We start from the raw sequence: 26285 nt of genomic DNA, 5'->3' as shown, positions 1-26285 counted from the left end.
CTTCGCCTTCATCCTTCAACTAGGGCCTGCTCTTGACCACCCACCGTAGATGTGCGGCAGCGTGAGCCGCTTCTCGGCCAAGCTCTCAATCTCGATGGACTCGGCGATGCGGTCGGCATGGGACAGGTTGCACCACGCGCTGCGGCCGGAAGAGATGCTCTTGCGCGACTGCCCCTCAGTGGCCACCGAGGCAGAAGGCAGGCCCACGGCGGCATCGGGGTTCCTGGTCGCGCCGCCCCACGGCGCTAGGCTGGAGGTGGCAGAGCTGTAATGGCTCACGTCCGACCGGGGCAGCGGCTTCAAGTCCAGGTCGATCGCCGCCTTTCGCCCACCACTGGAGAGAAGAGAAGGGGCGAGGGCGGCGCCAGGGGCCCAGCAAGCACGAAGAGGTGATCCGAGGCTGGGGAGCGAGGTCAGTGCTGCCAGCACATTCGTGCCGGGAGGAAGGCACAGCCGAGGACAGCGCGGGTCCAACATCTGGTCTCCGCCGGGCACGCGGTGCGAAGGAGTCGGCTGTCTGAGGGCGCCAGGTCGCCCCTGCGGACAGGGCCGGAGGACAGAAGACCGGAGGGAGCCGTTAGAAACCCCTCTCCTGGCGGCGCTCGCGAAGCTAATGAGTACTGAACACGGAGGCGGGAAAGCCTGCAGCTACTGCGCAGCCGCCTGAAACACGTGTTCTGTGGGCGCCCCCAAAGGCGGGCTGCTCTGCGTCGGCGCTCACTCATTGGCCGCGAGGGACGCCTGTCTGGGGCGGGCCTGCGAGTGACTCTGCGCAATAAATGGCAGTCAGTGCCATCAATCGAAGGGAGGCAGCCAATGGGCGTGCACACAGAACACAGATTGAATAAGCAAAATAGCACCAGATTCACATAACCCAAGAATGGACTAACAGTTACCAAAGGGAAAGGGACTGGGGTGGATAGCTGGTAATGGAGAGATAAGGGGAGAGGGAAAGAAAGCGTGCATTACTATTAGCACGTATAATGTGGGAGTGGGGATCACAGGGATGGCTATACAACACAGAGAAGACAAGTAGGGATTCTACAGTATCTTACTATGCTCATGGACAGTGACTGCAATGGGGTACCTGGAGGCATCTTCATGATGGGGGGAGTCTAGCAAACATAATGTTACTCATCTAATTATATATTAATGACAGAAAGATAGATAGACAGATAGGTAGATAGATAGATAATGAATGACTGAATGAATGAATGAATGAATGAATAAATAAATAAATAAATAAATAAAAGAATGCAGCAGACCAGTATAAAAAAGATATGTGCACCCCTATGTTTATCACAGCACTATTCACAATAACTAATCTACAATTATATGAGCAACATTATGGTTACTAGACTCCCCAGGTCATCAAGTAGCCCCACCACATACCCCATTACAGTCACTGACCATCAGCCTAGTAAGCTGAAATAGAATCACTACTTGACTTCTCTGTACTAAACTGACTTCCCCTTGGGACCCCTCCCACATTATGTGAGCTAATTGTAATACCCCTTTGTTTTTCCCCACCCTTATCCCTCCCTTCCCACCCATTCTCCCCAGTCTCTTTCCTTTTGGTAACTGTTAGTCCATTCTTGGGTTCTGTGATTCTGCTGCTGTTTTGTTCCTTCAGTTTTCCTTTGTTCTCATACTCTACATATGAGTGAAATAATTTGGTACTTGTCTCTTTCCACCTGCCTTATTTCACTGAGCATAATACCCTCTAGCTCCATCCATGTTGTTGCAAATGGTAGGATTTGTTTTCTTCTTATGGCTGAATAATATTCCATTGTGTATATGTACCACATCTTCTTTATCCATTCATCTACTGATGGACACTTGGGTTGCTTCCATTTCTTGGCTATTGTAACTAGTGCTGCAATAAACATAGGGGTGCAACTGTCTTTTTGAAACTGGGCTGCTGAATTTCTCTGAATTTTTAATACTGGCTTCCTGCATCCAGTACATGTGCTCCAGATTTTAATAGTAAACATGAATTTGTAACACTCCATCCTAAATTTCAGCTTTACACTAACTTTATTCTAATGATTTGAGTCCCATTTTGTTAAGTGCCCGAACCTGGCAAATGTTCCACATGTAATTCCAGTTTGGTTCCTAGAGTCTCGGTATTTTTGGTTTAATCATTGGTCTGAAAGCTTTCAGGATACTCTGCAGGAGAAGAAAACGGTATTGGCTCCCTTTTGGCATTTAGTATTGATCCTTCTTCCATAATTAAAAAAGATATTTTTTTGAGAGGGCATCTCTCATATTTATTGATCAAATGGTTGTTAACAACAATAAAATTCTGTATAGGGGACTCAATGCACAATCATTAATCAACCCCAAGCCTAATTCTCAACAGTCTCCATTCTTCTGAAGCATAACAAACAAGTTCTTACATGGTGAACAATTTCTTACACAGTAAATAAGTTCTTACATGGTGAACAGTGCAAGGGCAGTCATATCACAGAAACTTTCAGTTTTGATCATGCATCATGAACTATAAACAATCAAGTCAGATATGATTATTCGTTTGATTTTTATACTTGATTTATATGTGAATCCCACATTTCTCCCTTATTATTATTATTGTTTTTTAATAAAATGCTGAAGTGGTAGGTAGATGCAAGATAAAGGTAGAAAACATAATTTAGTGCTGTAAGAGGGCAAATGTAGATGATCAGATCTGTGCCTATAGACTAAGTATTAATCCAAGCTAGACAAGGACAACAAAACATCCACGGATGCAGAAGATTTCTATCAAAATGAGGGGGTTTGAGGTTCTAAGCCTCATCTCTGTTGATCCCCAATTTCTATCCTGATGGCCCCCCTGCAACTGTGCATGTCTTAGGTTGTTCCTCCCTTGAGGAATCTTACCTGTCTCTGGCTAACCAGTCATCTTCCAGGGCCATACAGGGAAATGTAAAGTTCGTAAGTGAGGGAGAAGCAATATTCTTTGAAAAGGATAGCTTTCTACTTCTTTGCAGATTTATGCCATGTGGCTTCCATGCCCAGCATTTGTCTTGAGGTATCTTTACCACTTGGAAGAATTATGATACTCAGTAATTTTCGATATGAGGCACGAATTCTACTAAAGAGTTGTAATTAGGAAGAAGAAAAGCTACAGAAGTAGCAGACAGAAGAAAATATGGGAAAATTGATTATTTCTTTAACATATCTTCTTGTAGAGTAACATAAGCATGTATAGGTTTTAACAAACTACTAATTAAATTGCATACACACATTAACAGAATAGGAATACAGATACGTCACAAAGCAGACCTACAATTACTAGCCATATCCAGTGAAACCAAGAAAACCAGTTAGGTACCCTAAGCATTTGTGAAAACTTATCAATGATATGATGGATAATGTCTAACTGAATTTGAATAGTTTGAGAAAAATCAGACAAATTAAAACAACACATTCCTGGGAACTGTTCACATCCCATATGTTCTTTTAACAGTAGATAGTCTATAGATGCACGATTTTGGAGCACTGCAACTTGCCCTTCTCCTAATTCTTGGTTGAGTTCCGACAGTATAGATCCAGTCAAATTTGTTGTTTTACTGTATGCACAGGCCAGCTTAGATATCTCCTTCTTCATTCCAATGGCAAGTCCAGGAACTGGTGGGATGAATGCAGCTACAACTGCAACAGTGCCAGGGTCTTTGTTGAAGTTTTTTGATGATCATCTTCTGAAATGACTCTTCCAGAGGATGTTGATGTTGGAAGATCTTCTTCATACAGTACCTTAATTCATTTTCTGGGTAGCCAAATTAGGCCTTGATCCTCTGTATAAACACAAACAAACCCTTTGCCCACACTTTGATATGACCTTTATACCATTGTGAAGAACCTATTGGAGATCACCACACAGGAACTGCTGTTTTTCTTAAGAGAAAGATATATTATCAGAAAAGTGTACTTCCATAGCTGATCATCTCACACCCTTTAAAAGATCAATATTAAGGATATGTAAAGGATGCATTAATCATTGATTTACAGTTAGTGTTATCCTATCGGGAAGTATTCCCCCATTTCTTTCTTTTTTTGTTATCATTAATCTACAATTACATGAAGAATATTATGTTTACTAGGCTCTCCCCTACACCAAGTCCCCCCCACAAACCCCATTACAGTCACTGTCCATCAGCATAGCAAAATGTTGTAGAATCACTACTTGTCTTCTCTGTGTTGCACAGACCTTCCCTTTCTCCCACCCCCCACATTATGCATGCTAATCATACTACCCCTTTCTTCTTCCCCCGGTTATCGCTCCCCATCCACCCATCCTCCCCAGTCCCTTTCCTTTGGTAACTGTTAGTGCATTCGTGGGTTCTGTGATTCTGCTGCTGTTTTGTTCCTTCAGTCTTTCCTTTTTTCTTATACTCCACAGATGAGTGAAATAATTTGGTACTTGTCTCTTTCCACCTGGCTTATTTCACTGAGCATAATACCCTCTAGCTCCATCCATGTTGTTGCAAATGGTAGGATTTGTTTTCTTCTTACGGCTGAATAATATTCCATTGTGTATATGTACCACATCTTCTTTATCCATTCATCTACTGATGGACGCTTAGGTTGCTTCCAATTCTTGGTTATTGTAAATAGTGTTGCGATTAACATAGTGGTGCATCTGTCTTTCAAACTGGAGTGCTGCATTCTTATGGTAAATTCCTAGGAGTTTAATTCCTGGGTCAAATGGTAAGTCTATTTTGAGCATTTTGAGGAAACTCCATACTGCTTTCCACAATGGTTGAACTAATTTACATTCCCACCAGCAGAGTAGGAGGGTCCCCCTTTCTCCACAACCTCACCAACATTTGTTGTTGTTTGTCTTTTGGATGGTAGCCATCCTTACTGGTGTGAGGTGATATCTCATTGTGCTTTTAATTTGCATTTCTCTGATGACTACTGATGTGGAGTATCTTTTCATGTGTCTGTTGGTCATCTGAATTTCTTCTTTGGAGAACTGTCTGTTCAGCTCCTCTGCCCATTTTTTAATTGGATTATTCACATTTTTTTGTTGAGGTACATGAGCTCTTTAAATATTTCGGATGTCAAGCCTTTATGGGATCTGTCATTTACAAATATATTCTCCCATAATGTAGGGTACCTTTTTGTTGTATTGATGGTGTCTTTTGCTGTACAGAAGCTTTTCAGCTTGATATAGTTCACTTGTTCATTTCTGCTTTTGTTTTCCTTGCCTGGGGAGATATGTTCAAGAAGAGGTCACTCATGTTTATGTCTAAGAGATTTTTGCCTCTGATTTTTTCTAAGAGTTTTATGGTTTCATGAGTTACATTCAAGTCTTTGATCCATTTCGAATTTACTTTTGTGTATGGGGTTAGAAAATGGTCCAGTTGCATTCTCTAACATGTAGCTGTCCAGATTTGCCAAAACCCTCTGTTGAAGAGACTGTCATTTCCCAATTGTATATCCATCGCTCCTTTATCAAATATTAATTGACCATATATGTTTGGGTTAATGTCTGGATTCTCTAATCTGTTCCACTGGTCTGTTGCTCTGTTCTTGTGCCAGTACCAAATTGTCTTGATTACTATGGCTTTGCAGGAGAGCTTGAAGCTGGGGAGTGAGATCCCCCCAACACTTTGTTCTGCTTTGTGAGGATTGCTTTGGCTATTTGGGGAATTTGGTGTTTCCATATGAATTTTTGAACTATTTGTTCCAGTTCATTGAAGAATGTTGCTATTAATTTGATAGGGATTGCATCAAATCTGTATACTGCTTTGGGCAGGATGGCCATTTTGACAATATTAATTATTCCTAGCCAAGAGCATGGGATGAGTTTCCATTTCTTAGTGTCCCCTTTAATTTGTCTTAAGAGTGTCTTGTAGTTTTCAGGGTATAGGTCTTTCACTTCCTTGGTTAGGATTATTCCTATTTATTTGATTCTTTTTGATGCAGTTGTGAATGGAGTTGTTTTCCTGATTTCTCTTTCAATTTGTTCATTATTAGTGTATAGGAAAGCCACAGATTTCTGTGTGTTAATTTTGTATCCTGCAACTTTGCTGTATTCCGATATCAGTTCTAGTAGTTTTGGAGTGGAGTCTTTAGGGTTTTTTATGTACAATATCATGTCATCTGCAAATAGTGACAGTTTAACTTCCTCTTTACCAATCTGGATTCCTTGTATTTCTTTGTTTTGTCTAATTGCCATGGCTAGGACCTCCAGTACTAAGTTAAATAACAGTGAGGAGGGGGGGCATCCCTGTCTTGTTCCCGATCTCAGAGGAAAACCTTTCAGCTTCTTGCTGTTCAGTATGATGTTGGCTGTGGGTTTACCATATATGGCCTTCATTATGTTGAGGTACTTGCCCTCTACACCCATTTTGCTGAGAGGCTTTTTTCATGAATGGATGTTGAATTTTGTCAAATGCTTTTTCAGCATCTATGGAGATGATCATGTGGTTTTTGTCTTTCTTTTGGTTTATGTGGTGGATGATGTTGATGGATTTTTGAATGTTGTACCATCCTTGCATCCCTGGGATGAATCCCACTTGGACATGGTGTATGATCCTTTTGATATATTTTTGAATTCAGTTTGCTAATATTTTATTGAGTATTTTTGCATCTACATTCATCAGGGATATTGGTCTGTAATTTTCTTTTTTGGTGGGGTCTTTGACAGGTTTTGGTATTAGGGTGATGTTGGCTTCATAGAATGAGTTGGGGAGTATTCCCTCTTCTATTTTTTGGAAAACTTTAAGGAGAATGGGTATTATGTCTTCTCTGTATGTTTGATAAAATTCCGAGGTAAATCCATCGGGCCGGGGGTTTTGTGTTTGGGTAGTTTTTTGAGTAAAATTTCAATTTTTTTGCTCGTAATTGGTTTGTTTAACTTTTGTGTTTCTTCCATGGTCAGTCTTGGAAGGTTGTATTTTTCTAGGAAGTTGTCCATTTCTTCTAGGTTTTGCAGCTTGTTAGCATATAGCTTTTCATAGTAGTCTTTAATAATTCTTTGTACTTCTGTGGAGTCTGTCGTGATTTTTCCATTCTCATTTCTGATTCTGTTGATGTGTGTTGATTCTCTTTTTCTCTTAATAAGTTTGGCTAGAGGTTTATCTATTTTGTTTATTTTCTCAAAGAACCAGCTCTTGGTTTCATTGACTTTTTCTATTGTTTTATTCTTCTCAATTTTGTTTATTTCTTCTCTGATCTTTATTATGTCCCTCCTTCTGCTGACTGTAGGCCTCATTTGTTCTTCTTTTTCCAGTTTCAATAATTCTGATGTTAGACTATTTATTTCGGATTGTTCTTCCTTCTTTAAATGTGCCTGGATTGCTGTATACTTTCCTCTTAAGACTGCGTTCACTGTGTCCCACAGAAGCTGGGGCTTTGTGTTGTTGTTGTCATTTGTTTCCATATATTCCTTGATGTCTATTTTAATTTGTTTGTTGAACCATTGATTATTTAGTTACATGTTGTTAGGCCTCCATGTGTTTGTGAGCCTTTTTGGTTTCTTTGTAGAATTTATTTCTAGTTTTATACCTATGTGGTCTGAAAAGTTGGTTGGTAGAATTTCAATCATTTGGAATTTGCTGAGGCTCTTTTTGTGACCTACTATGTGGTCTCTTCTGGAGAATGTTCCATGTGCAGTTGAGAAGAATGTGTATCCTGTTGCTTTTGGATGTAGAGTTCTATAGATGTCTATTAGGTCCATCTGTTCTAGTGTGTTGTTCAGTGCCTCTGTGTCCTTACTTATTTTCTGTCCAGTGGATCTATCCTATGGGGTGAATGGCGTGTTGAAGTCTCCTAAAATGAATGCATTGCATTCTATTTCCTTCTTTAGTTCTGTTAGTATTTGTTTCACATATGCTGGTGCTCCTGTGTTGGGTGTATATATATTTAGAATTGTTATATCCTCTTGTTGGACTGAGCCCTTTATCATTACGTAATGTACTTCTTTATCTCTTGTTACTTTCTTTGTTTTGAAGTCTATTTTGTCTGATACTAGTACTGCAATCCCTGCTTTCTTCTCCCTATTGTTTGCATGAAATATCTTTTTCCATCCCTTGACTTTTAGTCTGTGCATATCTTTGGGTTTGAGGTGAGTTTCTTGTAAGCAGCATATAGATGGGTCTTGCTTTTTTATCCATTCTATTACTCTGTGTCTTTTGATTGGTGCATTCAGTCCATTTACATTTAGGGTGACTATTGAAAGATCTGTACTTATTGCCATTGCAGGCTTTAGATTCATGTATACCAAAGGTTCAAGGTTAGCTTCTTTAATATCTTACTGCCTAACTTAGCTCGCTTATTGAGCTGTTATATACACTGTCTGGAGATTCCTTTCTTCTCTCCCTTCTTATTCCTCCTCCTCATTTCTTTATATGTTGGTTGTTTTATTCTGTGCTCTTCCGTGTTTCCTTTAACTGCTTTTAGTGGGTTGTTGATTTTATTTTTGCCTTTAGTTAGTATTTGGTTGGTCTGTTTTCTTTGCTGTGATTTTATTTTCTCTGGTGACATCTGTTTAGTCTTAGGAGTGCTCCCGTCTAGACTAGTCCCTCTAGAATACCCTGTAGAATTGGTTTGTGGGTGGCAAATTCCCTCAACTTTTGCCTGTCTGGGAATTGTTTAATCCCTCCTTCATATTTAAATGATAATCGTGCTGGATACAGTATCCTTGGTTCAAGGCCCTTCTGTTTCATTGCATTAAATATATCATGCCATTCTCTTCTGGCCTGTACGGTTTCTGTTGAGAAGTCTGATGATAGCCTCATGAGTTTTCCTTTATAGGTGATCTTTTTCTTCTCTCTAGCTGCCTTCAAAACTCTGTCCTTGTCCTTGTTCTTTGCCATTTTAATTATTATGTGTCTTGGTGTTGTCCTCCTTGGGTCCTTTCTGTTGGGAGTTCTGTGTATTTCCATGGTCTGTTCGATTATTTCCTCCCCCAGTTTGGGGAAGTTCTCAGCAATTATTTCTTCAAAGACACTTTCTATCCCTATTTCTCTCTCTTATTCTTCTGGTACCCCTATAATGCGGATATTGTTCCTTTTGGTTGGTCACACAGTTCTCTTAATATTGTTTCATTCCTGGAGATTCTTTATCTCTCTGTGTCAGGTTCTATGCGTTCCTGTTCTCTGCTTTCTATTCCATCAATGGCCTCTTGCATCTTACCCATTCTGCTTATAAATCCTTCCAGAGTTTGTTTCACTTCTGTAATCTCCTTCCGGACATCTGTAATCTCCCTCCGGACTTCATCCCTTAGCTCTTGTATATTTCTCTGCATCTCTGTCAGCATGTTTATGATTTTTATTTTGAATTCTTTCTCAGGAAGACTGGTTAGGTCTGTCTCCTTCTCATGTGTTGACTCTGTAATCTTTGTCTGCCTCAAATTTTACCTTTTCATTTTGATAGAGACAGTTTGCAGAGCTGGCACGAGTGACGGCTGGAAGAACTTCCCTTCTTGTTGGTTTGTGGCCTTCCTCTCCTGGGAGAACAGTGACCTCTAGTGGCTTGTTCTGGGCAGCTGCATGCAGACGCAGCTTCTGATTCTTGCCCGGCCGCTATGGAGTTTATCTCTGCTGTTGCTGTGGGCATGGCCTGCCTCGGGAAGCTGCTCTGATATGGCGGAGCCGCGTTGGAGGGGAAACGGCCGGGAGGCTGTTTATCTCTGTGAGGGACCTCTGTCTGACCTGACCTGCTATCCAGGGGTTTAGGGTGCCCGGAGTTCCCTGCTGCTGGTCTGTGTCCCAGGACGCTTCCGTCTGGCTGTGTGGTCCCTGTCCCTTTAACACTTCCAAAAACCACTCGCTTTTCTTTTTCTCTGGGGCACCGGCTACCGGGACCTACTCACAGATCTTACTGTCCTTTTTCCCTAGTATCCAGCACCCCACGCATGCACTGTCTGCGGTCCAGTGCGGATGGCAAGGGCTGGCTGATTAGCAGTCCTGGGCTCCTTCTCCCTCCCTCTCTGACTCCTCTCCTCCCGCTGGGGAGCTGGTGTGAGGGGCGCTCAGGTCCCACTTGGCTGTGGCTTGTATCTTACCCCCTTCGTGAGGTGCTGGGTTCTCGCAGGTGTGGATGTAGTCTGGTTGTTTTCCTGTGTCTTCTGGTCTCTCTTTCAGGAAGAGTTGTCTTTGTTGTATTTTCAAAATATATGTGGTTTGGGAGGAGATTTCTGCTCCTCTACTCACGCCGCCATCTTGGCTCCACCGCTAAGAAAGATTTTGACATCTTAGGGAAAATGATTGATTCCATGTATGGTACCAAAAGATCACAAAGTTAAATTGAGAATTGTAGGGTTATCCCAAAGGAAAAGGAATATGCCATTATATTTTTAGAGGAATCAATTCTTTCTTTTAGACATACTGATAATTAATCTTGCCTTTAGAGCCCTCTGGCTGTATTTTTTCTTAGCAATATTATGATCTATTTTTGATGTTTTAGTTCATAGAAAATTTCAATCTGTTACATATGTTTACATTTATTGAATTCGTTTTCTTCTTTGAAGTTCTATTCATGGTCTTCATAGGACTGATTTTATCTTGGTTTTCACAGTGTATATTGTGGTACCTCATTAATTTGGTGAAAGTAGAAGTTGGTTTGGTATATCTAATCTGTATTGCTCTCATCTTCATGAATTTAAACAAACATCTTTCTCCTAGGCTTGAGTTTCTATATCTTAAGCAGTTTGGATTAAGTGACCCCTACCACCTCTGAGATGTTTGGACTTAGTATTGTCCCCAGGTTGAAGGCTGTTTCATTCTTAGTCCCCTCCCTAGTTGCTTCACTGTACCAATCCAAGACCATTTCATAATTTAGAACAGGTGAGTAGCTGTTTGGTTCTTGGTAAAAACTAAGAAAAATGATTTTAGAAGGAATTTTGAAGCCACATCTCAAATGTTATCAAAATGGAATTTACCTAAAATTAATGATGCTGTAAATATTTGTGGTGTAAAATTTAATGTGCTGTAGAAATTAGTGATGCTATAGTTGGAATTTGAAGAATTTTTATAGCCAACATGTAATTTTTTATTTAAATACAGTTCATCTGTATATTACTATTTCATCCAATTTACGATGCCATTAATGGATAGACACAACCTTATTTAAAATACTGCTAAGAAAGACTGCCAGCTAACAGACTCACCATTGAGTCTAAGGTATACCCCTATTTCAGAGACATTAAAATGTAAATCTTAGCCATTTTGAGTTTTCAGGCCCTTTTCTGTCCTAACAGTGACATGGGACCACTCTTCTATTGACAGTTTATCTTAAAACACCTGCAAAACCGGAAGGAGTTCCTGTTTCATAAGAACAAGTGGACCTCTTTCCTTCACCGTCACTAGTAAGAGTAAAAAATTAGATTTTGTAGTTTTCAAAGAAACCATGCTTATCTTATTGCTGATTTTGTGTATTTATGTGTGTCCCTTTATTAGCACCTCAGGCAAGTAGAAGTGGCTGGAAAGTTTGTTGAGTTTTTTGGAAGTGGAGTTTCACAATTATCTATAGTGGATCAAACTACAATAGCAAATATGTGTCCAGAATATGGTGCTATCCTCAGCTTTTTCCCTGTTGACAATGTGACTTTAAAACATTTAGAACATACAGGTAAGAAGCAAGATCATTTAGGATAAACTTGTTACATTTCCAGTGTGTGTCTCTGAAATATTCTGTAGTAAGTCACTATTCTTGTACATGTTATTTAGTTATTCATGAAATTGTCTTATTTTAAAAGAATGCATAAAATGCATATTAAACTTCCCAGATTCTGGTCTGTTCCTGGTTCCCTGGGGCCCATTTACGGCAACGTAAAGGGATTATCTATACTGCCTACCTTCAGCTTTGTTTTTCCCCATAATGATGGAGACCTCCATTCTGCTTAGGGATCATAGGTTGCAGTTTAATGGGAGTCAAGCTTGAGAATATTCTCATCTGTTCTTTTAGCAGGAATAGGTGGTCACCAGACAAAGAGTTTGGGACCCAGTGCTCTGACAGTAAGAAGCACGTGATTTGGTGAAAAGCAGCACAGGGTTACAAGTTCCGAATCTTCTGTAGCCTGGTAAGCTAGGAGTTTTTACCACTCTTATGTTGAGTAGTTTATGTATTATAAGAAGTACCTGAAAACCCACAATGTGTTGATACTACATAAGGCCCCTTGTTTTTAAAAAGCAGGATCTCTTTTCTTATTTTGATCCACTTCCTCTTTTTTTTAAGTAAAAACTATTTTGTTTTTTTATTGAAGCATAGTTGCTATACAATCTTATATTGGTTTCAGGTATACAACACAGTGATTCAACACTTACATACATCATTAAATGCTCACCCAAGAACTGTTGACTATATGCTGTACTTTCATGTCTGTGACTAATTTATATTATGATTGAGATTTTGTGACTCTCTGTTTCACCCACCAACCCCAATTCCTCCCCCATGGTAACCACCAGTGACTTCTCAGTGTCTATCAGCCTATTGTCTGTTTTTTTCATTTTGTTTTGTTTTGTTTTTAAATTGCCCCTCTTCCTCTTTTAAAGAGATCATTGCTGAACTCCTAATCTCTAATCATACATATATTTGGGGAATATATTCTAGTATTTTTCATTTTGGGAGAAGATTATTATAAGTCACATGGCAAAATGAATAACAATTCATTTGGATTCTTGGAGAAGGAATAGTCCTCATAAAATCCTGAGATTTCTTCAAGCTGGATTTTGATGGGTGGCTTCTACATGGGTCTGGGCTTTCTCATGTGGTGGCTTTAGGAATCCAGTGGTCTGAGGACACAGAGACAGCCAGCCTTCTGGAAATCACACTGCTTTGGTGCAGGGGGAACACAGACCCCACCCCTTGCTGGAGGAATGTTACTGTAACATTGTGAGAAGAACTTATAACTTGGAGGATGAGTTCTGTGACAATCCTGCAGAAAGACAATCTGCATAAGTCACTTTACTTCTCATCAGGCTTACAGACAACCACCTCAATGTTCAATTGGAAACTTTTAATATCAACATCTAAATTCTTTAATTTCTGCTTTTTCTCTGTAAAACTGTTCTTAACTTTCACTTTATTCTTTCATTTTAACTATTAATATTGTTTATTGTTTACGGAAAGTGATGGATTTCTTCCTTCATGGTGGATAGTAATTTATTATGTTCGGTTTTATTACTGGTTTTTCTTTTGCAAATAATATTTTTTGCGAGTCTTATAGAAGTTGCTCAGTATTTATCATCAGTGATTAACTTTTAAGTAAGGGCTGGTAGGTGTTTTTAGCAAGTAGCGTTTTCATGAAGGGTAAACTTTACTCTTGAGAATAATATCAAATATTAATTTGGAAAGAAATCTATTCTGAGTATTATGTAATCTGGAATATTTGTTTCTTGCTCATCATTGGAATGCAGAATCCTACCCCCAAAGATTTCACAATTCCTTACTTGATTTTTGTTATTAATCTTCTTTTTAGGTTTTGACAAAGACAAACTCAAGTCAATGGAAGCATACCTTAAAGCTGTGAAATTGTTTAGCAATAAACAGAATAATTCAGGAATGCCTGAGTACTCCCAAGTATATACAGAATAACCCAAGTAGTAGTGAAGAGTGTAAATTCTGGAGCCTAACCACCTGGGTTTGAATCCCAGCCCTAAAATTTCTTAGTTTTGTAACCTTGGGCACTTTATTTAGCCTTTCTGCCTCAGTTTCCCCATCTCTAAGATAGGAAGATCCTATCTAACTCAGGATTCTTTAAAGATCAAACACAAATTCATTAGAATAGCCTCAGGCACATAGTAAGTGCTCAATAAATTTTAGCCATTATTAATATTTAACAAGCTAATGGGTATGTGAGTCTCATTTTATTAATTAATTTTACATAGATTTCTATTACAGTGAATTTTTCAACTTTTTATGGGGTCTAAATTTTTAGTATTTAAAGTACAAAATTGACTCTTAATTTAGCACTCTAATTTTTTTCTACTTCATGATCACTATAATATCCTCCCAAAATACCAGTTTTGATGATGTCTGCATCTGGTTAATGTCTATATTTTGTGAAAATCCACAATTATTAAAGGGATATCCAGTTATGCAGTCTTAAATGTTAAATATATTTTACAATCTAAGCAAACGTTTCTAATCTGTTGAGGATTTGTGTTTATATTGAAGTAGGTAGTATTCACTTTCAGGAGTCTTAATTTTAATAACATTCATTTTCTAGTAGTGTGTCAAGGATCTAAATAAACAACAGGATGTTATCATAGGTGTGGTTAACTGTTAGCTATATTTTTTGTGGGGGGTGGGAATCCATTTTCTCACCCAGCTGTATTGTTCTTGATAGCATTTATCCCTCCTTGAAATTTTAATTTGTGTACTGGTTTGTCTGTCTTTCCAAATGGAAGGTACACATAGGCTCCATTAGGACAGGAACTTGTGTCAGCACTATTTATTTTTATTTATTTTTATTTTTTGCATTGCATCTTCAGCTCCTAGAACACTGACTGGCACACAGTAGATATTCAGGAAACATGTTAGGCAAATAGGTGAATACATTACCGGCATATTGAAGGCTAGTATAGCACCCGTCGGGATTGAATTCGTGTAAATTTGCTTTGGTCGGGTCTTCTAACTTCTGTGAGGATTTTCTGGTCCACTTCACCACTGTTTATTGACTCTAGTGCTTTGTCCACATTAAAAAACAAAGAAGGGAAGAAAGAATTCTAGGAAAGAGTAAGAAAAAGTAAGTAGAAACGTGGTAGTGGTAAAATAAAATGGAATACATTTGCTTATTAAAAACCTGACCATATTAAGAAATAAAGCTATAACCCATCAAGAAATTGATTCAAGAGAAACTCATGAATCCCACTTTTAAACACAAAGACTACGATCACCTGGAGACAAGAAATGAAGGCATAAGAAAAGCAGGTTTGTGGTCAAGGTCATTCAGAACAAGCGGGGTTGTAGAGGAATCATGAAGGTCTCAATGAAGGGAAACTTAATTTGCACATACGCTGGATAAGTGGATGACAGGAAGTGATAGAAATACCAGAGAAATTAATAGAAACTTAGGTGGAAGGTGGGGCTTTTGAAAAAATAATTTTTTGAACCAAGGAATAAAAGTGTGACCTGCAGGAGCCTGCCTGGCCAGCTAGACACTGGGGAACCAGCAAATGAAAAACCCTTTCTCTGTTGTGTCCCTCCAGCACCATCTACCGACTGGCCGTGAAAGGGTAAATGCTCACGAGCCCAACTCCACTGTCACAGAACAGGCAAATAAGGGAGAATTTAGAGCTCAGAGGCCAAAGTTGATAGTCACCACAGGCATCCACTGTACAAGAGACATCTGTGAAGACAGTGTTTATCATCTTCCTGGGAAAAAAAACATTTGGGGAACAGAAAATTTTTTACAGACTATTCAATTGATGTTGGACAGTGTGTGCATTGTTCTGCTAGTCTTCTAGCAGTTTTTGTCATGTTTCATAAATGGGGTTGTTAAAAAAATCTGTATTTCTGGGGTTGAATGTCAGAATGAATACGTAACTCAGTGTGCTTCAGAAATTAGTCCTTAAGTTAGAATCTTTACTTAAAGTTCTAAATCCTTTCCCTTTTCTCCATGATCTAGGTGATCCAGATTAATCTGAATTCAATAGTTCCATCTGTCAGTGGTCCAAAAAGACCTCAGGATAGAGTTGCTGTGACAGAAATGAAAAGTGATTTCCAAGCTTGCTTAAATGAAAAGGTAGATCACTCTATTGATATCCTTGTCAGTGCACTTTGTGTTGAATAAGTAATATAGAACTAGCCAGATGACCCATAAAGTCAATCTGCTGTGTTTTTTTGTTACAGCACACACCATCAGCCCCATTTTTCCTTCTGACCAAAGTATAGATCAGTCGTTTACCCAGGTCCACTGTGAGGAGCAGAGGTTGACTGTCTCTCTTTAAGTTAAAATTTAAATTAATTAAAATTTGGGTTTCTTAGTCACAGTGGCCTCATTTCAGGTGCTGGATAGTTACTTGTGGTTAACACTTTTGTGTTGGACAGCATAGATACTAAATATTCACATCATCACAGAAAAATTCTGTTGAATAGCACTGTTCTAGACTTTTGTGACTTCCCAGAATAGGAGAAAAACCCTACTGTGTAACTAATTATTCTCAAAATCTGGTAACAAGTGACCTCTTTGACTTGGGGGTTTATACAGAATTTCTGAGAATCATGGCTTCAATCTTGCCACTTTCTCTATTCTGAGAACTAGTAGCTGGCTTTCAGAGCCTTCCTTTCTTAAAATTTCTTTGTGTGTGTGTGTGTGTGTGTGTGTGTGAGAGAGAGAGAGAGAGAGAGAGAGAGAGAGAGAGAGAGAGAGAGAGAGAGAGAGAGAGAGAAAATGTCAGACTTAGACAGGAACAAAATGGTGTGTTGAATTTCCATGTACTTCACTTCAACAATTAACAACTCATTGGCAGTCTTGCTTCATCTATTTTATACACATAGGTTCACAGGCTCATTTTGAAGCAGATCTTCAGGGCCATTGTTAACAAAGAAAATTTGTACATCTCTTGAGTATTACCTGAACAGCAGTGAGCAGAGAACAATAAAGCCAAGGTATACCTGCATTCTGGGTAGTTGGCTGTACCTAGTAATTCTTATTGTGACTACTCAAATTCATATTTTAGCTGAATCTTAACTACTAAAGGTCATGAATCTTTAGCAACACTCACAAATAATCAGAACTTCCAGTGTCAAATCATCATATGTCAAGGATCTGCTGTATTTTCTGCCAGTCTTTTTTCCTATTTGTATCCAGAATGCATAGTTTATATTTATGTGCAAATTTACATAGGTTGGATTTAAAGGCTTCCAAATTGCTGCCGAAAAGCAGAATGATGCCTTCACTATTTGCTATGAATAGGTGTCTATCAGCTGTCTATCAGCTGTCCCTATCGTCGTCGCTGCAGTTACCAGTTGCATCAATAACTGCAATCCATCTGTCATGCTCTCTGCAGGTAGGTTGTGTTTTATGGCCATACATAGTCTTTTCCTAAATTAGTTTTTACTTTTCTGTTATGTGGTTTTTCTATATCACACGTGAGTATCAGTGTCTGTGTCTGAGAAACTTCATGAGATTTTTAGGTCTTCAACATTAGGTCTCAAGGAGACTAGGTTTGATTTATGTTACTAATTTTGTTTTTATTACATGGGAGGTAAATTTTTAAAAAATCATAACTTGCATGTCTATTAGTTTTAGGTTGTATCTGCTGCTTCTGGTAATTTAGAAGTATAATGATCGAATCCCTTGATAATCTATGTGAAGTTTCCATAGTAGTGTGCCATAGTCCATTGAGAGTAAAAGATGATTGGTAAGGATTGTAAATGAAATCAGTTGTATGCACATAGAACCACTCATTGTTAAAAGTCATGTGTAATACATGCTGAATTATTATTTATTATGACTGGAATTTTAAAAGGCTCACTATGCGTTGGTTACTGTGTGCATTATATTACTACATATCGTCCTTTGGTCCATTTATGCGCATGCCACATCAGGGTGCACATGAACAATTTACAATGTAAAGCTAGTGTATCTGCTGCAACTTGTGGTTTGTTTCAAATGAAAAAAATCAAGAGCATAGAGTGGACAAAATAATGACAGTAAATTCATGAGTGTGGACTTTTACCCTGACAAGAGATGGAGATTGGCTTGTTAAATAAATACTTTCTCGCTTCCCCCTTTAATGTGAGGAAGGAGGGAGAGACATCACCGTAATGAATCATTGTTCACTGTGCAGGTCTTTTGGCTAAAAAAGCTGTTCAAGCTGGTCTGCATGTTAAACCTTACATCAGAATGAGTTTATCTCCAGGCAGTGGGATGGTTACACATTACCTCAGTTCCAGTGGAGTATTGCATTCCTTAGTAAACTCGGGTAAGTAAGTGATAGTTACACCTCTTTACACTGACACTGGTACTCAGCAGTGATGGAAGCTGCTTCCTAGAACCCTTCATAGTCAAGAAGTTAGAAAAATTGTGCTCTAGCTTACTTGTTACCTCGCCATTGTCACACATCTTTGAGGCCCTGTCACTCACAGGTAAGACTGGTTATAGTCAGTGAACACAGCAGCAGTGTGCTGGCTGCAGAAGTAGGAAATGTGGATTCGAGATTAAGGATGGAAAGACAAAATGCACAAGTAAAACCAAGTAGCAGTGGCCGGCCATATATGCCATGGTACCATGTAGAGTGTAATTTCCATGAGTTGGGAAGACAGGAAGAGTGAACTCTTACAGGTTGTTTTATTAACTGAGTAAATTGTCTTGATTGGGGCTTGTGATGTGCTGGGGTCTATTAAATAAGCACAGGTGAAGTTGTCCCTGAACTGTGGGGAAAATACGTTTACATTTCTTACATACTCAGAAAAATAAATTGTGGCTAGCTATATTCAGTGTCTATTTTGGAACATACCCTACATAAGTAGTCAATTCCTTTGCAAGAGAGATACATTTTAGATTTTCTTTTTGCTTTTAGAAGGGCAGCTGGAGGTAATTTTGAGGATTTTACCTACAGTTTTTTAGTTATATCATCTTGGGATTTTTGTCAGGGACTTTTTTTGGTTAAGAATGGGAAGATTTGTTCCTGTCAGAGGACCCAACTCCAGCGCCTCTTTGGTGAGCTTTGGTCAGCTTGTTAAAGCCAGGCTGTCTTGAGGCTTTGTAGTTTAAACCCTCAGGCAGAAGTACAGCATCAGTTTTTTGAGTGCTCATGTTATGTTCCTAGCAAGTAGTAGCTGAGGAGTTTTCTTGTGTAGTGTGATTGGCTCTCTGCAGAGTTAGTTACCAATCCTGACTAGGGCTTGTCCTAAGCATCAGGACTTCAATGGTTGGCATCCAGTGCAGGCTGCATGCCCGAGAGGGAGAGTCAGGCTTGGTTGCTCAGAAACCGGAGTAGACATGCCGATGAAGGTTGATCCATCTGTCATGAATATTCTCTTCAGTGATCTTATTACAAAGGTGGAAATAAGAGATAAGGCTTGTCGTGTCTTCACAAATGCTGTGACGTTCTGTCCAGTCATATTTCTGTTTTGAAATGCAGATTTGAAATAGTTGGCTATGGATGTTCAGCATGTGTGGGAAACACAGCACCCTTATCAGAAGCCATTTTAAATGCAGTCAAACAGGTAAAATGTGTCACTCAATAAGATAACGAACTCTGTTTTATTAATAAATTACAGAAAATGTATATTGACATTTGTATTTCTGTAGACCTATATATATTCTGTGGGAATAGTAACCTGTCAATCTTAAAATGATTCTCAAAGAATAACACCAGGAATTAGTTTATTTACAGTTTTGATAGTTCTGTAATAATTGGTAGAATATGTTTTGGTTATCTTGTCCTCAGAAGTACAATATTTGAGATTGTTTATGTATATATAATTATCCAAATTTGTACCATCTCTAGAATATATATTGTTTGTGTGTGTTTTTCTTCAGGGTGATTTGGTTACCTGTGGAGTTTTATCTGGAAACAAAAATTTTGAAGGTCGTCTTTGTGATTGTGTCCATGCCAACTATCTTGCCTCTCCACCCTTGGGTGGCTTATGCCATAGCAGGTACAGTGAATATAGATTTCCAGACCGAGCCTTTAGGTATCTCTTCCTTTATCTGCATACATATGTCCCTGCGCACACTTTTTTCCCAGAGGCTGTTGTATTTTTGAAATGTTTCTTAGATCAGCCATTCTTTGATCATTTCAGGACCTCTTGGTGTAATGCATCGTCATTCATTTCTGTGTTTATTATGAAGAAAGTAAAATGGGCATAGTTGCTTCCTTCAGCTGCTTATGCCTAAAGCAGTCTGCTGTTGAGTAATTTACTTAGTTTGTATGATAATTCCTTTGGCGATGTGAATGTCTTGAATCTCATACTAAAATATTTTAAACAGGTACTGACACTACTGGCAAGAACATTTACCTACATAATATTTGGCCTCCTCGAGAAGAAGTTCATCAGATAGAGGAAGAGCATGTTATATTGTCCATGTTTAAAACATGAAAAGAGGAAATAGAGGTAAGAGTCTCATTTCTTCAGCAGTTCAGTGAAGTGTCGATGTTTTCTTTATTTCACACATCCTGCTTTCTGAATAGAATAAAATTTTAGATTACATTATTTTGAACACATACGTTTTAATGAGTGATAGTCATTTTGTATCTGGAAATCTCTAGTATCTGAGAGAATAGTTTAGAGTAACAGAATTGATTTATTTTTTTACCTATTAGAAATATGTAGCAAGCATTTACATTTGGCATCTTGAATATGGGCACACTTCATATAAACTGCTCTGTTAGCCCACTCAGATGGTTCAGATTTCAAAAGAAAGATGGTGCAATGAGTCTGTCTCACCCATGCCTGGCCTCCTGCTTCACCTCCTCAGAGGCAACCAGTGCTTGTCAGTTTTTTAAGCATTGTCCCAGGGATGTCTTTTACACCTACAAGTAAATACATATAGTCACACTTTTTTTTAATAATGGAAAATATAAATATGAGGGCACAAAAAGTGTTTATTCACTTAACAAATATTTACTGAATCTCTGCTGTGTGCCAGGCACTCTTCTAGGTATGCGGATTTCATCAGTTAACAAAACCCAACATTCTCATGGGGAGAGGAAGGCAGTGAACCATTAGCAGAATAACTAGGTAGATTACATATTATGCTAAAAAGTGGTAAGTGGTAATGAAAAAATATGTATGATCAGGGTAAAAAGAACCAATTGTGCAAAATTTGGGGAGTAGATTGTAATTTTATATAGAGTGGTTGAAAATATGACATTTGAGCAAAACTTTGAAAGATGTGAATAAGTTAGCCATATATCTGGACAAAGAAGAGGGCTGCCCGGTGGAGAAATCAGGGTAAAGGCCTCAAGGAGGGCAGTGTGGCTAGAGCATGGGAAATAAGGATAGTGGTAGGAAACGATGTCAGAAATGGAGGTCCCAGTACATAGGGAACTTTAGACCAATGTTAAAATGTAGTCTTGTACTCTGAGTGAAGTGACACGGGGAGTGGGAGCCATGGGAAGGTTTCGAACAGAGGAGTGTCATACTCAAAAGGGTTGCTCTTTGTATTGAGACTTTCTTTGGGGTGAAGGTTGGGTAGAAGCAGGAAGACCAGTGACAGCAGAATCCAGAGGGAAAGGCGATGATGGCTGGACTGCTGGGGTGGTGGTGCAGGTGGCAAGGGTTATAAGTGTAGTTTGAAAATATCACACTGTGATGTGGGACGTGCATTGAAAGAAGTAGCGGTTTTTGTCCATGACGATATTCTGAAGATCAACAGCAATACCCACACACAATCTCTCTTTAGCAACTTGTGTAGATATTTTTAAGTTTTTTAGATTTTTGGAGTCTACAAATTTTGACATTCAGTTTCTATTGAAACTTAACTCACAGGGTAGTGCTCCTAAAAATCTGGTGTGTTGGAATTTGATGAGCAAATCTTTATTGATTCCATCCAAAATGTCATGATTTTATAGAATGTGCTGTCAGCTTTATTTCTAAATCAGTAAGACCTATTTTTTTCATTTTAACGTAAATACTTTATTCCCTTGATCATTTATATAAGCCTCTTTTTATGACTCCCATTTTATCTTTCTTTTAATTCACCAACCAAAACCATATTCACAGATGGGAAATAAGCAGTGGGATTCCTTAGAAGCACCATATTCACTCTTGTTTCCATGGGACTTGAAGTTTACTTCTATCAGATGTCCTTCATTTTTTGATAAGCTTGTTAAGTACTGTTTTATCACTGTTTCATCTTTTTAATGTTGTTATAACTAAAAAAACTCATGAAGAGTTAAATGCCTTTAACTTTTTACCTTTTAGACCAAAGAGCCAGTTTCACTGCTGTCTATTGAAAATGCCCACGTCCTACTGCATCTGGGAGACTGTGTCACCACAGACCATTTATCGCCCGCTGGAAGCATTGCGAGGAGTAGTGCTGCTGTTAAATACTTGGCCAGTAGACGGTATGTGTGCCTGGTGTTCAGATGCTTTTATTTTGTCTCCTTTCTTACTGATTGAGAGGCTTCTGGTCACGTTCGTTCCTCCAGGAAGTACCTGCTGTCACAGGTGTCTGCTTGCCATGGTGACTTACGCAGTAACTGGAGTACCTGTTGTACCTGATTTTGCTTATGTTTTTAGAAACTGAAATGGCTGTTTTAAATTGCACCCCTAATAGAGGGGTAGCCAAAATAAACAACTGATTGGAAGCAAGACTTCCCTTTTCAATTTTTCTTTGTTGAAAAGTCATCATGGTTTGACCTGTCAAATTACCCTAACCACCCTCCCCTAGTTAGAAATTTAAATGTGTCTTTTGTGGACTATAAGACGCATGTGCATGAAGCTAGGCTTGATCTGTGTCAAATGGAAAGACAGTGAATTCCTGCTTTTTGAGTCTAAAATTTTACATAAATCAATGAATGTAAAGATCGTTTATAGAGGAGATAACAATCTGAAACTAGAAACACATTATTTCATTTCTCTGTGCATGGTAATGCTCTCTGGTGTCACAGAGCCATCCTGACACCACAGACAGGTTTGCTGAAGGTGGGACATGCTGCCCGATCAACCTTGGTGTTTGTGCTGCTTGAATGACAAGACTTTGCAGTGAAATCTCATACACAGACCATGTCATGTGGCTTGGTTTGTCATGTAGTAAACCTGAAAACTCTTACTGTAGTTTCAGCAGTGCTGTCGTGAATTTTGTGTTTGAACTTACTTTCCAGTTAACTGTAGTTTGGTGTGAATTAAAGTACTTTGGTAGAAATTACTAATAGCAGCTGCCTTTGGTAAAACTTCACGAAGATGAATCAGTTTGTTACCCACTTAGCTTTTATATACAGTGTTGAGAAATAAGGTAAATTTTCTTTTTCCCAGATATTTGTTGGTTGTGATTTCCATCTTGGTCGTAATTGTGACATTGCTGCCAACCCTCAAAAAAAAGGAGCCACCACTTTCCAAGATACAGTTTTTATATTTATTGTAATTTCAGATCTTAGAATATTTAATCCAGTACTTCTCATAAATCAGAATTTTTTTAAATAGACATATGAACCATCCCCCACCCCCACCTCCATTATAAAAACATTTAAGTGTACAAATTTAGAATATTTATTGCCTTTACATAAAAGGCCGAACAGACACTTAGCTGTTGTTGAGATGCTTAGCTGTTTCTTGTCCTGGTGACCAGTCCAGCCCGTTAACACCCAGATTATGGTGTCTGAATGCCATAGCACTGTACAGGTATCTCAGCTTTCCAGAAGCTCAAGTCACACCACTTTGTTTTCACAAAAGACCTACATTGGTGTGGTAACAGCTTTTTTCGTGGAAGTGAAAATCCTCTTCGGACTTCTTTCCATTAGCAAAAAGGGAAGTGCTAGTGTAGGTCTATGGCAAAAGTGGAGGGATGTGACCCTCCAGAAATCAGGAGATGCCCTGCACTGGATGCTGTTTTGGTTTATGAATGGTTATGTTGAAACATTCTCTTCCAGATAGGAGGGGAAACCCGTACAAACAACCAGTGCTTCTTGGAGAGATGATTGATTCCAAATTTGGGTCTGGAAAATATCTATATTTTTCCCAGTGAGAAATAGCTGCCAGAAACTACAGGGCTTCTGTGAAAAGGTCTCAGGAACCAATTTGAACCTGCCACTGCTTAAAGATGGGACATGCTGAGCATCAGTAAAAAATACTAACTGGGATGGATTAAATCATGCATTTTAGTCTCTGAGTTTATAATAATACTGAAAGAAAAAAACAGACCAACTTACCTCTGGAAGTTGGTAGGGAACCATCTGATTACTTAACAGTCATAGATTTGTAAACAGTCTTTACCATGTGGAATGAATTTCAGTATAACCTAATCATTGATGAAGGACATTTGTCTTTATAGAAGTTTTCCAGCTAAAAGTTGGAGGAGGAGTGATGAGTATCACTGTTGTGTAATCCCTAATGAAAGATTTAATCTGGACAGTGATGATAGTCCCTGGTAACATTCCAGAAAGAGACAACTGGGTATCATGTGCCTCCAATGGATGTTTGACCTATGAGGCCTGTTACACAAATTAACGTTAAAAACCCAAATATTATCAAGCCATTGGATCTGACATCTTGTTTACAGGAAATAAAGTGACAGAGGATTGGGAATGACACCGTGGGAATGCAGTTAGCACAGTATAAATGCAGGAAACTACAACCAGTGACCTGTTTCCTTCAGAAAAAGTACAAGAGGGGCAAGAAGGGAAAGCAGATGTGAAAATTAAGAGATTGACTGAATGAATATATGAAGCATATTTGGACCCTGCCTGATTTGAACAAACCAACAACAAATGAATCATGGGGAAAATCAGGGACATTTGAATATTGACTGGCTCTCTGATATTAAGAAACTGTGGGGGCTTTTTTTGGTATCAGGATAGTATTTTACGAGTCCAAAACTTTTAGAGGAACATACTGAAATAGATACAACTAAAATGTGTTTTCCTCAAAATAATGTAATAGGGGATAATTATGGAAGAAACAGAGTCCATGATTTGATTATTACAATGTGATGAGAGGCACCTGCTTGATGATTCACTGTTCTGTTTGCCCTACTTTTGTACATACTTGAAATTATCCATAATAAAAAATGTTTTGAGTAAGTTTTACAATTCAGTAGTACGTGATTATTTTCCACCTGAAATTAAATTACTTACATAATTTTCCTGTAGCCTTACCCCTCATGAATTCAACTCTTACGGAGCCCGAAGAGGTAATGATGCTGTAATGACAAGAGGAACTTTTGCAAATATCAAGCTTTTTAATAAGTTTCTTGGAAAACCAGCTCCCAAAACAATTCATTTTCCATCAGGACAGATAGTCAGTATATATATAAAGTATTTAAGCAGTTGCCAACTATAACAAAATTTGTGTTAATGATTTTTGTGTTTGTTTGACTCTATAGCTAGATGTGTTTGAGGCTGCTGAGCTGTACCAGAAAGAAGGTATCCCACTGATTGTTTCAGCAGGAAAGAAATATGGGTCAGGAAATTCAAGGGACTGGGCCACCAAAGGACTGTTTTTGCTGATATCAATTCTTAAATTTTATCTTACTAAACTTCAAAGAGTTTTAAATGTTTCCTTTTGGCGGTAACATCCTGTGAAAGTTTATTTTCCTCATTTGGATTTTTTGTACTTATTTGAATATCATATTTTTGGTTTTTTTGTGATCTTATATAATATTTTGTACTAATCTAGCTTCACTTTAATACTCTGTGTTTGATTAAATCTAGGTCACTCTTTTCTTATTTGAGGAAATCAGTATGTTAGAAGGAAAGAAGATTCTGTCCTGCTTGATAATAAAAATTACTTGTGCACAGTGGTAGTTTACTTAACCCCTTTTGTCTGATTTGCTCCATCAGGGGTTAACAGACTCAGAGATAGTAGGCTACGTTTTCCTTTTTATTCCTAGAACAGGTGAAGATGGTTACAGGTCATCTGCCCCAAGACATTTCTCCTGAGACTCTTTATTGGAGAGCAAATAGGGGTCCACTGGAGAGAGAAGTCATAGGACTTGTAGTTTCTGACATTTCATACTCACAATTTGTAGTTGTAAAAAGGCTGGGCAAAACCAACCCTCACCACTCTCATATCTTAGGAACTTTGTTCTTTTTGAGTTTTTAGTCTTCACCCTTAAGATGGACATGCTGATTCTCTCATCTTTCTGAGATAGTACAAATATTGTGAATATTAATTACAGGTATAGGTTCCCTTTTTCCTGAGACGTTTTTTAAATTAAGGTATCATTCATATACACTGTTATGAAGGTTTCACAAGAAAAACAATGTGGTTATTACATTCACCCTTATTATCAAGTACCCCGCCATACCCCATTGCAGTCACTGTCCATCAGTGTAGTAAGATGCCACAGAGTCCCTATTTGTCTTTGAGCTACACTCTTCCCCGTGACCTCCCCACACACACCATGTGTGCCAATCATAATGCCCTTCAATCCCATTCCTCATCACTCCCCACCAAATCTCCCCAACCCCTCCCCTTTAGTACCACTAGTCCCTTCTTGGAGTCTGTGAGTCTGCTGCTGTTTTGTTCATTCAGTTTTTGCTTTGTTATACTCCACAAATGAGGGAAATAATTTGGTATTTGTCTTTCTCTTCCTGACTTATTTCACTTGAGCATAATACTCTCTAGCTCCAGCCATGATGTTGCAAATGGTAGGATTTACATCTTTCTAATGGCTGAATAGTATTCTATTGTGTATATGTACCACATCTTCTTTATCC

General features: G+C 38.7%; 1 pseudogene; it reads left to right on the top strand.

Moving 5' to 3' along the window:
• The first annotated feature begins 270 nt into the window (after window positions 1–270).
• LOC130684200 (iron-responsive element-binding protein 2-like) lies at window positions 271–25138 on the top strand (annotated as a pseudogene).
• The last annotated feature ends 1147 nt before the right edge of the window (window positions 25139–26285 follow it).

This window comes from Manis pentadactyla, chromosome 6 (genome assembly GCF_030020395.1).
Source record: "Manis pentadactyla isolate mManPen7 chromosome 6, mManPen7.hap1, whole genome shotgun sequence".
NCBI lineage: Eukaryota > Metazoa > Chordata > Mammalia > Pholidota > Manidae > Manis > Manis pentadactyla.
The sequence above is the reverse complement of the archived record's forward strand: the minus strand, read 5'-3'. Positions and strand labels throughout refer to the sequence as shown.